This window comes from Myotis brandtii, unplaced genomic scaffold, assembly GCF_000412655.1.
Source record: "Myotis brandtii unplaced genomic scaffold, ASM41265v1 scaffold230, whole genome shotgun sequence".
NCBI classification, from domain to species: Eukaryota; Metazoa; Chordata; class Mammalia; order Chiroptera; family Vespertilionidae; genus Myotis; species Myotis brandtii.
In genome coordinates, this window is record NW_005358650.1 from 7,185,385 (window position 1) to 7,199,537 (window position 14,153).

At 41.1% G+C, this 14,153-nt stretch overlaps 1 long non-coding RNA gene across 1 annotated transcript; it reads left to right on the forward strand.

Annotated features, from left to right (window-relative positions):
- The first annotated feature begins 307 nt into the window (after nt 1-307).
- Nucleotides 308-602, forward strand: LOC106726140. The gene is made up of 3 exons (XR_001362165.1): nt 308-325; nt 395-480; nt 553-602. It is a non-coding gene; the product is annotated as an uncharacterized LOC106726140 (long non-coding RNA).
- The last annotated feature ends 13,551 nt before the right edge of the window (nt 603-14,153 follow it).

Consider the following 14,153-nt stretch of genomic DNA (forward strand, 5'->3'; position numbering starts at 1 on the left):
TTAGGAACCTACAAAAATGTCTTAATTTTACTTTCTTTTAAAATCAGAAGAAAAAATAATATAATATGAATGTATAATAATAAATTCAGTCTAGATTGCATTTTTCTTTAGCCAATAAAGTCATGCAATAAATTTTATTTTATTTTTTAAATGGAGAAGTGGCCCACAAAGACAAAAGCACCCACAGACTATAAAGTTAGGATGCTTGAAATGATCCCACTGGATTCTGAAGTGGAATAACGTCAACCAAGCACTTACTGTCTTTGTTCCTTACCTTGAAAGCAAACCTGATAAGACTGTGTGTGCTGAGCCAGCTCAGCCAAGGGTTCGAAAGCCTGAGGGAGGGCGGCGAAGGATGAAGAAAAGACAGACAAAGAGAATAAGCTGGGTCTAGGTGGATCTTCTTGTGCCTGGCTGAGGCCACAGAGAGAGATCCAGACGGCAAGTTGAGCCTTTATTTTACAGCCAGAGGCAAACAAGGTAGTGGTCACCATAGTTACACGAGATCCGGAGGCAAGCTGAGCCTTTATTTTACAGCCAGAGGCAAACGAGGTAGTGGTCACCATAGTTACAATGTTCTTGTGAGTTTCACTTGTTTTGGCAGCACTTGCTGCATCTCCCACAGCCCATTAGCTACCCAGATAAGATCTAGGGAGCCTCATAAGGTCCAGCCTAATTATGCTAAGAGAGCTGTGCCCTCTAAGCTGGGACTTGTTTGTGGCTTTGCCAACAGGTCAGTCTGAGGCATAACCCTATATTCGCTCCCTACAACTGTGGACATTAAAAACTCTGGTACATATAATTAATAAAAATAACAGCATTGTGCCCATTGGATAGATATCACCCACTAGAAGTATCCACTAGAATTTGTTAGTTTTTCTAAATAGTATATGTGGAAAAAATATTTTGAACCAAGATACTGTTGTGCAATGCTAAATTTCTTGACATTATTTTCCAACCCCAAGATATCTTAGTAACTTCAACCTTTGGCTGCTTATGGTTTATCATTGCTCAATCTGCTGATTCTCTTTCTCAATGTTTTGCCAGTAAGACGGGCATTACTTAGATCAGTGGCTGTTATGGACTCTGTGCTTTCTAATGACCTGACTGCCTGCACAGCCTGTCACCTTGGCCCTTCCCTGAACGACCATTTAAGAGGTAGTCAGGCTAACAATTACTATATTTCATTTGTGGGTGGGACGGAGTGGGGTTTTCTTCTCCACAAACATTTGGCCACCAACTGCCAGGAGTGTCGTTTATGTGCCATTTGGAAGAGTTGTGGGTCCCTAATTGTTTCCAGATGACATTTCAAGTGGATCATGTGGTTGAATTCACAGAGGGCAAGGGATAAGCTTGGCACCTCAAAGCACTGTACCCGAAAACATTTTGCAGAGAGCATGTACCACGAAACCATCCCTAAAAAGGAGGCTTTGGTTGACAATACAAGGGCAAAATTCTTGAAGCAGAGACGTTCTCTTTTTCAACTGGGTGTTCCCATGGCACCGTGTACACAGTGGCCTTTTGAGCCTCTCACAGAATCTTGGTCCAATGAATTATATTACCAACCTAAAGGAAGCTGACCTTCAAACCACTTTATGTTTCCAACACCAATTCAATATATTAGGTTTTCCTGGGGAAAACAAACTGTCATTATTTATGACCCTAAGGGGAATGCCAGTATGCAATTAAATAAAATATTGTCAGCACCATGTTCTTTTAGACAAGGGGGTATCCCTAGAATCAGCTTAGGAAGAAAAAAAGCAAAGAGGGGAAAGGAAAGAGAAAGAAAGGAAGAGAGAGGGGGTGGGGGTGGAGGTAGAGAGAGAGAAGAAAGAAGGGAATGAGGGACTTAGGGATGGAGGGAAGAGAGAAAAAGAATGCTAGCTTTCTGAGAGGTGAGATTAATGAGTAAATTGCTTCACTTTCTAAACACTTCCTTCATCTAGAAAATGGAGATAGCATTACCTACTTCTGAGTAGTTGTGTTGAGGACTAATCAAAATAATGTTTGTGAAACAATAACACAGTGGCTGTCACAGTTTAAGACTCCAGTAGATGACATCGATATTATTACTATTATTGTTGCTGCTGTTGTTATTTATACAGTGAAGTGCAGTTACCAGTCTAGATCAGAAAATCTATTTTATGGTTGTTCTTGCTATAGTAGGGGTTTAGAAGACTACAATTGAGAAAAAAGAATATGAGAAAACCAAGTACTCTTTTAAAAATTTGTTTATTGATATATATTTACATAACATTATATTAGTTTCAGGTGTACAACATAATGACTTCATATTTGTATACATTGCAAAATGATTACCACAATAAGTGTAGTTACCATCTGTCTCCACACATAGTTACAATTTTAAAAAGTTTTTTCTTGTAATGAGGATTTTTAAGATCTACTTTCTTAGCAACTTTCAAATATGCAACACAGTACTACTAACTAGAGGACCACTATGTACATTACATTTCCATGATTTATTTATATTATAACAAAGTCTGTGCGTTTTAACCCCTTTCACCCATTTCACCAGCTCCAAGATTTTTTTTCTTCTTAGTTCACAATTTTCAAGCAGCATGAATAAAATTTCTGAGAAAGCAATAACCTGAGGTATGACTCTGCTCTTCTCTACTAAATCATGGATTGGAATCTCTTGCACACGAGAGAAAGTTTGTGATTTTTAAAATTAACTTCACATTATTGAATTCGATGAACTGTCTCCTATATTACCATTCCCTTTAGTTACACCACTGTGTCCCAGACTTTGAGAAATGAAACATGGAATCTTGGGATTGGCATCTCCCATGAGGGCTGTCCTCTGAAGGGTGGGATTTCCTCCTGTTAATCACATACCCAGCGCAGAAAGGAAGTCACACTTTGATCCTACCTTCCTACAGGAGGACTCTCCCCTTTTCTTAAGACGGAGATGGGGTTGGAGGCCTCTGTTCCAGCTAAAGGAAAACAGGCTCAGTCCTCCTGTCCAGGAGTAAGGTGGCCCCTTCCTGGAAGGGTGTAGGAAGCTAAGGAGCCAGATAACCTGTGGAAGAGCCCTGAGAAAGTTCCTAGGAGGAGACTCTAGGAGACATTCTATTTAGAAGCTAGTTTTTCATTTTCTCCTTTTTCATTAGGACTACCTTATACCCAATACTTCAATCTTCCTTTGTTACACTTTGCTACATAGTTTTAGCTGGTATTTGAAGGGTTTGCCATCATCCATATGGAAGGGTCCAATGTCTGTGCTTAGAGAGGAAGCCAGTTATAAGATGGCAAAAGATGAAAGACTAGTAAACCAGGAATATTAGTCAGAGCAAGAAAACTAGCTGAGGGGTACAGGAATGGCCAACTCTGTTGAATGGAGCATAAAAGCATTCCTAAGCAAATTCTCAAAATTTTACTGGGTGTGGTGAGAAAGTAGAGAAGAATCTGGCAAGATCGTATCTCCACATCACTCAGAATGGAATTCCAGACTATTGTTGTGTTTGCTTGTTTACAGTCATTATGTTTTAATTAAAAGGAAGAATTATCTTCTAAGCTGAAGAGTTTGCTAACATTTGGGTTGTATCAGCTTGCTGGGAATGCCATACCAACTACTACAGACTGGGTGGCTTAAACAGCAGGAATTTATTTTCTCAGTCTGGAGGCTGGAAGTCAGATCAAGGTGTTGGTAGGACTGGTTTCTCCTGAGGCCTCTCTCCTTGGCTTGTAGATGGCACCTTTCCCTGTGTCCTTTCCTGGCCTTTACTCTATGCACCCACATCCCTGGTGTCTCTCCCTCTTCTTATAAGGACATCAGTTTTATTGGATGAGGGCCCACCCTGGTGACCTCATAATCACCTCTCTAAAGGTCTTATATCCAAATACTTTCACATTCTGGGGTAGATTGGGGGCCAGGGCTTCAATGAGAATTGGGAAAGGACACACTTCAGGGGATAATACAGGTGTCAGAATGCAGTAACATCTAGCCCCTAAATCTGGATAAATAAAACAAGGAGATGCAGATGACATCAATGTCACAGTCACAACATTTCTCCTCTTTATTCTGATCTTCTCTTATCGGGAATGCATGACATCATTTTTTATTTTATTTTATTTTATTTTTTTTATTTTTATTGATGTCAGAGAGGAAGGGAGAGGGAAAGAGAGAGAGAAACATCAATTATGAGAGAGAATCATTGATTGGCTGCCTCCTGCATGCTCCCCACTGGGGATCAAGCCCGAAACCTGGGCATATGCCCTGACCAAGAATCGAACCGGCGACCTCTTGGTTCCTGGGTCGACGCTCAACCCCTGAGTTACACCCGGCTGGGCATGACCTCATTTTTAACTGTCTTTGCTTCTGGAAACCCTAGGCCAGTGGTCGGCAAACTCATTAGTCAACAGAGCCAAATATCAACAGTACAACGATTGAAATTTCTTTTGAGAGCCAAATTTTTTGGTTTTAATAGAGAGGTCTCCATTAGGGATCAGTGAAATGGTGCGATGGAAAGGACCTGAGGGTTAAAATCATGAAATGAAGGGAGTCCCTTGTCCTTGGGCCCAGCAGTAAGAGCCTGGCTCAGAGACAAGTATGCTACACGCAAATCTGCTTTCTGCACTCGACTTCCCAACTACCTCTGGGGCATCCAATACTTCATTCAATCACACTCAAGGCAAAGCACTCAAAGGCTTGCTGAACATTTCTCTGTCAAGTTTCCAACACTTCATTCCTCTTGTTAATGTGACAGAGAAAATTACACAAAGTATCCCGGATGTTGATATGCTAATTGTCTCACGGTTTACTTCAAAGTCTCAGAGTTATTTTACTTTCTGGGACAAATATTACAGGCGAAAGCATCAAGTATGCCCAGGCAGTTATTCTTTTTTCAGAGAGGAAGGGAGAGAGAGACAGACAGACAGAAACATCAATGATGAGAGAGAATCGTTGATTGGCTGCCTCCTGCACATCCCCCATTGGGGATTGAGCCAGCAACCTGGGCATGTGCCCTGACTGGAATTGAACCTGGGACCTTTCAGTCACAAACTGACGCTCTAGCCACTGAGCCAAACCAGCTAGGACCCATGCAGTTATTCTTCATGGTAGTGGTAAGCAAGTTCTGGATATTTAGGTCCAGAAGTAATCTGTCTTCTAGTCATTAATAATTAATGGCCATATAGTAATAAGTTTAGTTGGCACAGGATTATTTACTCCACTTTGATGATTCAACAACAAAATTTAAAAATATACCTGTTTCTATTGAGTTCTATAACACTGTGGCATTACCTGTCATTGCCCCAGGTTCTCCTTTTGTTTCTTTGACTGAAGATGACAGGTAAGGAGACTTATTTGATTCGTCAAATCATAAAGCTAGACAGGACCCCAGAAATTGTTCAGTTAAATCTGCCAGGGAAACTTCAATACAACAAGACCATCAAAGTTTTCCAGGGCAGAAAAGCAGTCTTTCCTGTATATTTAGCTGTTGGAAAGGTTTTCCCGTGTCAAAGTCACTTCCCTGCCAGTGTCTGAACTCAAATTAACTCTAAATCTTACCAAATCCCCTTCATGATATCCAGTCTCAGGGAGAGGCCTGGTATTCCACCATTTCTCAAGAAAATACACAAACTGAAGCCTGAACAGTGACCTGGGTCACCCTTGAAATCTTGGTTTCTCGAATTAGTCATAGACACAGCCAGAAGAGCATTCAGCCTAGGGCTGATTCAAAAATTCGTACTTAATGGATGACTCACGCGGCCAATCCCTTTGAAATCTAGAGATTAGTTCTGGTCATAAATGTGAATTTTCAGGGGGAACTCTCTGTAATTTTTTTGAAGTGCTTTTTTTTTTCTTATAATATGTTAGAAATGTGGCTGGTTGCTTATTTTAGGCTATCCGTGCCTCTGCGTGGATTTTTGAAGCATACTTTGTTGTCCTCAACTCTTTCTTTCTCCCAGTCTTCAACAAAGCTCTGTGTTTTTAAAAACACCACCCACCCAACAGTGCCCTCTGCCTCCCACATGGCAACTTAGCAATGGCATCATCCAGTCCTGGCTCTGGACTCCCAGCTTGTGCTATTGGCCAAATAGGAAGTGAGATTTGCTCAGTGACCTGCTGCTTGCAAACAGAGAAACGCAGGCACCTGGGAGGTCACCTAGTAACAAGTGGCTAGAGTAGGGCTTGGGCTGTACAATGTTGCACGTTAAATGCATCATCATCAGCCCAGAAGCGTTTCTGGACATAGAGTCAAGGTGGAAATGCCTCAGGACTCATCGGCATAGTTGAACTCATCCCCCAACACTGCCCACTATAGTGCAGCTAAGACCCTTATTTCATAGGTGGGAAAACTGAGTCCCAGAGACATACATTTGCTCAAGTTCGTGTAGCTGGAAAGTTGCATGTATAACTCAAGGACCCTGACTTACAGCTCAGGGTTCATGACATTATACTGGGTGGCTCTCAAGGGCTTCTTCATCATCCCACCCATCCCATAATGCTACCTTCGCCTCAAAACCATATAAGTCAACTCTCTGCATGCCAAACAAACAAAAAAAAACAAACAAACAAAAAAACCAGGTTGGAGTACATGAGCAGTGTAGCCAAGAAACCTGAGATGAGGGCACTCTCTGCTCCCTCCCTCAAGAATTGTCTATTTCCTTCCCCAGCCCCTGAGGCAGCTAAAAGGCACTGTGGTGGCTTTGATGCTCAGTCTACAGAGAACAAAGGAATACAAGTAAGTAGTATCACCAGCATCCTCAAAATTCCTTCTGGGTTTCCTAACAGAAGTTCCAACTCCTTGGCTCAATATTAGAGGTACTCCTTGGCTTATGCTAAACCTCCTGCTTCCTTTCTCTGCAGCTGTCCCCTTCCCTATCCCTTCTTGCATCATTGCGTTATTGCCCCTTGCTGTCCCTTTCCCCTTGGTCAAAGTGAGCCTCCCATACTCGTCTTTACCTAATTCTAGCCACGCCTCCAAGGCCCAAGTGCATTTTCCTAGGCCTTGTTCAAGAGGGGTCCTCTCTACCTTCTCACTGCAGTCATCTAAGCACTCCCTCAACACTGAGTAGACAGGGTCAGCTATTGTTTCCTGTGTATGTGTCTCCCAGATTTCTCCTTTCCTAAAGGCACCCATTATCAATGTTTTTTAATATCCACTGAACACAGCTGTACCTTCTCCCCTCCACACCTTTGGCCATGTTGTTCTCCCCTTGGAATTCCATTTCTCGTTTCTGCCTATTAGAATCCTACCTATATATTAAAGTTCACCTGACATGCTATCCTCCTTCAACTCGCTCTAATCCTCTGTTTTCTAGGGGCACTGTCACACATTACCACAACTTGCAACAACTCTGCCTTCTGTCTGTGTCCTCTTGCCTCCCTCGTATCAGGACCCTTGTGATTACACTGGTCCCACCTGGATATTACAAAAAACTTCCCACCTCAAGATCATTAATTTTATGACATTTTCAAAGGCCTTCCTACCATGTAAAATAACATAGTCACAAGTTTTGGAGAGTCCCCTAATAAAGAATCTTTCTCATTTCTAGTACCTCATAGCACTGTGTTTGTGTATCTATAATTCAGGGCTTAACAGAGTCTCTCATGAGCCTGTCTGTATCCCTAGAGCAGGATAAATTCTCTGAGAGCAAGTGCCATGTCTTATTTGATCTCATGTTTCTACAATATTAAGCTCAATGCCTTGAATATAGCAGGTTTAGGCATAAGCCATTTTCAACATTCAATCCCTCCCACTTCATCTAGCCCAGTGCCTGCCATATAGCAGCTTAGTTAGAGAGTGTTTGTTAGACAATTTGGAATCAGTAAATGAATAAATATGCTCTATAGACACTGTGTGGGTGGCGGGGGGGGCGGGGGAGGGGAGGTCAAAATATTGGAAGTTTGAAAGCTAATGAATCTATAACTGCTTTTTTGTTTCTCCTTAGTAGGCTCAACAATGAAGAGAACAGGACTAGAACATAAGCTCCCGTTTTACCTAGTAAACATCCCCCTCTATTCTGGCCCCCTTCCTGTTTAGAAACAATAGCCTCCTGAGATTTTAGGCTTGATATTTCACAGCCACTTCTAAATGGCTCCAGCGGCACTGAGTCAATGCTCCACTACTGAGAAGCACCTCATTGGCTTGAAAGCCAGACCACAGCAATATTGTCCCTCTTTGCAGCCAACTGACTCATGTTCCAGGACACTCTGGCTGCACATGCAGCCCTGTGAACTCTGTGGGGCAAGGGTGTAGCTCCATGCAGCATGGTGTACCCATGACATAGTGTCTTACGTATACATGGCTTAGCACAATGCACTTACACACAGGAAACCGAATGAAATGTACTTGAACCCTCGTATTTCCTATGAGTAGTTGTATAAATTAGTGCAATTTTTCTAGGGGGTAGTTTAGGAAAAGACTAAAATATATTAATTGTGCATATCTTTTTCCTTACAATTATATCTCTAGGAACATACTAACCTTTCTCCCTTACTACAATGCCCACACATGGGCACAAAGATAATTTACTTACACAAGTATGTTCATTTCAGAAATATCTATAGCAATGAATCATTGGAAACAACTTATCAACATGGTACTAGCTATTAAATTATGGTATAGTTAAAAAACAAACAAACCAAAATACTAAGCAGATATTCAAAACGAGAGAGCTGCATAAACTGGCATAGAAAATGTTAAGTTAAAAACGAAAGTATGTGGCAGGCAGTGCACCTAAAGCAATTTGGCTTTTGAAAACAAAATCATGATATGTTATTATATTATATATAATATATGTATGTTAAGTTATATATGCAAACAGAAAGATCTGAAAGATAAAGAGATTATTTGGGGAGTATGTGATTTTGAAATATCTTCACTTTCTTTGAACATTTGAATTTGATTTTACAGTTAGGTTTTGGCTTTATAGTTGGAGAAAGGAAAAGAAACCTGTTTCTGAGAATATAGCAAGAGATGCGAGGAAACAAGAGAGGGCAATAATGGGCATTTGGTAAGAGACCAAAAGCAGGACATTCTTCTCTCAGAGGAGACTGGACACCAAGGAGAAGGCAGCACCCCCGTCGTTCGTCCCGGGGAAACCAACGGCTTCACACTGACTTTCTGTTCCACAGAGTGACAGCAGTCACATCCAAGTATTTCTCAGTGACATCAGGATGTCAAGATTGCACTGCTCTCTACATCTGATTCTTCTCAGTGCTCCTGCAGCTTGACAAAAGCTCAAGGAAATCTTCCAGAACTCCCAGGGTGAGGAGGGAGAAAAAATACCTTTCGTTGTTGAATTGATACAGGATTACAGGTAATATTAACAAAACAGTATTTTGAAAGTGCATTTAATTGGACTGTTTATAGTTTTAAATGGTTCCATTGTGAATTTTAGAGTTTTTAAATGACTTCTCTTTTGTCCTTAAGTCCCTGTGTCTCTATGTTTTTTTTCTCCTATACTCTTGAATTTAATCAATTTAGAATTCTTTACACATGATGATTATTTGAATTGAGTTTGGCCACCAAAACAGCAGGATGCTACCAAACTTATTTTTTTATATGAGATTCCATATGTGTGTTTAAAAGTCAGCATGCAAATATATGCAAATATTCTAGAATTTTTTTAAATGACAAAAAATTCTGCCTTAACTTGAAACCAGGCCTTAGGGGTGGTTCCAGGTGTTCTGAAATGAGGTGGCTTGCATGTGTATGTAGTTGATGCATAGTGGGCACCAACCTCACTTTCTTCCTTAAAAATCAAATCCTCCAGGAGACCCCAGAGGGTGCCCAATAATGATTTTATAACTGACAGTTTTTTGTAGATACTTTTTTAACAAACATCATTCCATTTACTTTAGTCAACAATACTCCCACTGTTATCCCTAGGATGAGAACCACAAGGTTACACCATTATACCCTGTCTAGTAACATGATTCCTCTATTACAGAATAATAAATCCAATTATCTGTTTATTGAGAATTTCAATTTAATTCAGTATTCAGAAGCAATGCTAATTTTTTCTCTGAGTCTCATTTCCATCATTGGCAGTCTTCTCTGCAGACAATGTCTTTACTGTAATGAGGCTAGAATTTCAAAACCTTGAGAAAAGACTCTACTTAATATCATAATAAGAATTTACAAAAACTTGGTGCTGTTTATTTCTACTTAGAATGGCCTCCTTTGCTCCAGAATCCCAGAACTCTTATCAGGAATCAGGGTACTAAGCAAAAACTCCAGCTCAAGGAAGAAAAGAAGAAGAAAGGAATTCAAGTGCTTGTGTTATATGATATCATGACCCAAAGAATTCTAAGAGGCTTGAAGTACTGCAAATATCTTCCCAGTTCTAGGCAGGCCCAGCCTTGCAGAGTGCCACAGCCAAGCTCCCACCTCCCACTCCCGAAACCTCAAACTTCCTACACAGGCACCTTCCCACCCTTGCCCACACACCCTCTTACCACTGGTGTGGATACTCAACTATAGGTAGGTGAGTTGATTACATGTGGTTCAGGATATGAATAAACATGTTTGGGGGATAAAATCTCAACTCATCCTTTATTTCTTGGTCCATTCTAAAAAATAAAATGGCGTCCCTCAGGACGGAACACACATATGCCTGTTCATCCCAGGCAGTGGATCAAGTGATGGTGTTTCTCAGCACTTACACAGGAGAAGAGAAGCCAATGTTTTTGAAGTTGAAGATTTGGGCTCATGTTTAAAGAATACTCAAGTCTCTTACTGACTGAGCCATTAAGATCTTTTGTGAGAAGAAGTAAGGAAATTGAGCTTTTGGATAAAGTAGAAGTTGGGGAAGCTGGGAAGTAAGAAACTGCTAGAAGGAGAGAGTGGAGCTCCGAACCTTCCCACTCCCGCAACCTCAAACTTCCTACACAGGCACCTCCCGCTCTGACCCAGGCACCTTCCCACCCTTGCCCACTCACCCTCTTACCACTGGTGTAGATACTCAACTATAGGTAGGTGAGTTGATTACATGTGGTTCAGGATATGAATAAACATGTTTGGGGGATAAAATCTCAACTCATCCTTTATTTCTTGGTCCATTCTAAAAAATAAAATGGCGTCCCTCAGGACGGAACACACATATGCCTGTTCATCCCAGGCAGTGGATCAAGTGATGGTGTTTCTCAGCACTTACACAGGAGAAGAGAAGCCAATGTTTTTGAAGTTGAAGATTTGGGCTCATGTTTAAAGAATACTCAAGTCTCTTACTGACTGAGCCATTAAGATCTTTTGTGAGAAGAAGTAAGGAAATTGAGCTTTTGGATAAAGTAGAAGTTGGGGAAGCTGGGAAGTAAGAAAGTGCTAGAAGGAGAGAGTGGAGCTCCAAACCAGGAGGATGCTCCACCTTGGCCAAGGGGCACCAGGAAAGGGAAGGAGAGAGACCCTCTCTGGGGAGATTATCATTTCTATTGTTTTATAAAATAGTTTGTCTATAGAACTTTGTATGTATTTATGCAAGTGAACTGTAATATAAACTCTAGGGTTGTTAATTAGCACATGAATCACCCTAATAGAAACCCATGTATGGGCAATAGCTCCAAATATTGCTCTCTAAATATAGACCAGGGAGTTTTAATTACAGTGAGGCATGTTACAAATACCTTTCCCAATTGGAATTAGAGATTTTTAAGAAGGTGGTTGGCCAGGAAAGTTTAGACAGATATTTTTGCCCGGGATGAATGAGGTGTAAGGTTATAGCAAGCCTAGCAGTCTAACTTCTTTGAGTGGGGTGGGGGGTGCCCTTGATCTAGAATGCCAATTGGTCCTATGTTCCCTTAGGACCACTTAGAAAGGACACTTAGAAAATGATCCTCTTGCCTGATTCTACCCACAGGTCAGCGGATACTACAGTCAGTATTTGTTTCTTTTGCTTCAGCACCAGCTTTTCCCATAAAGTATATGTTAAGGTGCCGGTAACATTGGAGAGTGAGGATCTCAGCAAGTTTAATAAATAAGTTGTGTGACTTTTTTGTTGCCTCCTTGATTTAAAGGTTTTATAAGTGTGGCAGTGCTGAGTCTGAGATTTTTATTTATTGTAATGCATGCAGTTTTGTTTATCTTAATAAACCACTTGGCAGAGAGGTTGATCAAAGAAGGCATGTGGCTCCCATCTACTCTACTAGTAGAAGGCTACTAATATTCACCAAAGAAACATGACAGTTGGGAAAGGCCAGTCAGTCGGCTTAAGTGAGTTCTTAAAAGAGAGGAAACTGCTAAAGAGCCCAGGAATGAAGTCCAAGCAGAGTTCCTGTTTGTCAACCACCTGGTGCGTTAGACAAATGTGAGGCCAGGGGGACAGAGGTTCCTGGGCCTCGACGTAGGGATAGCTCCAGAAACTATCTTGAGTCCTCTCCTGGTCTTGAACATGGTCTGCCTAGAACTGAAACTTCCATGATCCCCAGTAGCTTTGCGCACAGACCTCTCCAGCTCTTGGGTATCCTGTCAGTCTCCAAAAGAAAGTCCTCACTCCTCCTCCAAGTGTAAGAAGTGGCCATTCAGCCAGGAGTCTTGTGTATGTCCACATGAAGTGGGGCTTTGGAAAGGATATTCACACAAGAGGTGATGTTCTGGTGACCACAGTTTTCATAAGATAAAATGTGTTTCTATTGTGAATGTTTAGAATAATTAAATAAGGCAATGCATGTAGGCAGTGGGAATAAAGGGGGCCAGGCTTGTGGGAATAATGGACAAAATAAAAACACAAAGAGAACAGAAGAAGCAATGAAGTTATTATCAATCATAAGTGTAGAATAATCATTTTGCCAAAGTGCTATTCAGATAAAAACCAGATAAGTTATTTTTTAAGTATCCAAGACAAATAGAGTTGTTGACTTGGAGCCAATTTTGTATGTCTTTATGCTGGAATTCTTTTTTGCTTAAAAAAAAATATATAGCTAATTTGTATATATTTGTGTTCTTAGGTCTGGCAAGCTTATAGTTGTGGGTAAAAGAAAGCTGACCATAAGATCACTGATTTACCACAGATAATTGTTGAGAAACAAATCACGGAGACCTGGGAAAGTGTTAGAGAACTTGGTGGGCAAGGGAGGTGACACAAAAGGAGAAAATGACAACTTCTTAAAAGACAAAATAAGGTAAAAAGTGAAACTGAACACTAGTAAATTTAACATCTATCTCCGGATTTTCCAGAGTACATGATGAGGTAGGAGACAACCCTTTCGAATCAGTCTGTGTCACAAGGAAACATCACTCTAGAGCAGTGGTTCTCAACCTTGGCTGCACATTAGAATCACCTGGGAATCTTTTTAAAATCCTGATTTCTGGGCCTCATCCTCCGGAAATTCTGTTTCTTTGTTACTAATGTTGTGGCCCCACCCCATAACAAAGAAACAGAATTTCCGGAGGATGAGGCCCAGAAATCAGGATTTTAAAAAGATTCCCAGGCGATTCTAATGTGCAGCCGAGGTTGAGAACCACTGCTCTAGAGCACTGTTTCCTTTATGGTTATGTTGCTCTACAGGTGGACACGGGTGCTTTAGACCTAGTGAGCCTGACCCTAAGTAAGGCGCTTGAGAAAACCAGAGTTCTATCCTTGTAGTCAATACAGGGAAACAGAGGCAGCAGTTTCAAACACTAGTCCTTGGATGAGAGCGAAAACTATTGCTTAAGAGTCTCCTAGGAAGTTTGTGCAAATGGCCCAATGCCTGTGCCACAGCCCTTGGACTTCACAAGTCATGTCATAAGTTTCTCAAATGACTCCCATGAGCAGGCAGGTGTGACATCCCGTGGAGCTGACTTAGAGACCACAGACAAACTGAAGAGAGACTTCCCAAAGTGCCGTGCCAGGTCTGGTCCAGCCAACACGTTTGCCTCAGATACAGATGAGAAGTTCATCAAATTCAAGGAGGACAGGAAGCTGGACAAGGTGGCACAATGAGCATCTGAAATGATCTCAGCATATTAAATCTAACCAGACAAAGACCAAAGATTAGTTTAGAATTTTCATATCAACTATGACTTTAAGTCAATGGGAGACATCTAAAACTATTTTTTTAAAGGTTTTATAAGTGTGACAGCGCTGAGTCTGAGATTTTTATTTATTATAATGCATGTAGTTTTGTTTATCTTAATAAACCACTTTGCAGAGAGGTTGATCAAAGAAGGCATGTGGCTCCCATCTACTCTACTAGTATGACTTTA